Source organism: Crocodylus porosus, unplaced genomic scaffold, assembly GCF_001723895.1.
Source record: "Crocodylus porosus isolate Cpor-Errol unplaced genomic scaffold, CroPor_comp1, whole genome shotgun sequence".
NCBI classification, from domain to species: domain Eukaryota; kingdom Metazoa; phylum Chordata; order Crocodylia; family Crocodylidae; genus Crocodylus; species Crocodylus porosus.
The window spans coordinates 70,011,381-70,011,875 of NW_017728949.1; positions in this window are offsets into that span (position 1 = coordinate 70,011,381).

Sequence of the window (495 nt, forward strand, 5' to 3'; positions counted from 1 at the left end):
TAAGAAAAGATACACGTCCCTGCAAGCTAATATTGGCGACCAGGGTGGACAACTGGAGACCCTCTGGTTAAAATCCATGGGGAACACAGCACAGGGGACACAACAGTGGGAGTCTACTACAGACCTCCCACTCAGTTGTGAGCTTGGCCAGGAGTTCACCCAGGAACTGGCTGAGGCTGCATGCTCCAGGACCATGGTTGTCATGGGTGACTTCAATTACCCGGACATCTTGTGGGAGGATCACTCAGCAAAATCTGAATGATCGCAAAGCTTCCTCTTGTGCGTGGATGACTTCTCCCTGACTCAAGAAGACTATGGGCCAACGAGAGGTAAAGCGCTGCTCGACCTGGTACTGGCTACTGGGGATGACCTAATCAGCACCTAGTGATCGATGGTCGCGGTCACCCAGCTTCCCATGACCTGATCACCTTCACCATCCACCGTAAAGCTGGCAAGTCAGTCAGCAACATGGAAGTCCTTGACTTCAGGAAAGCC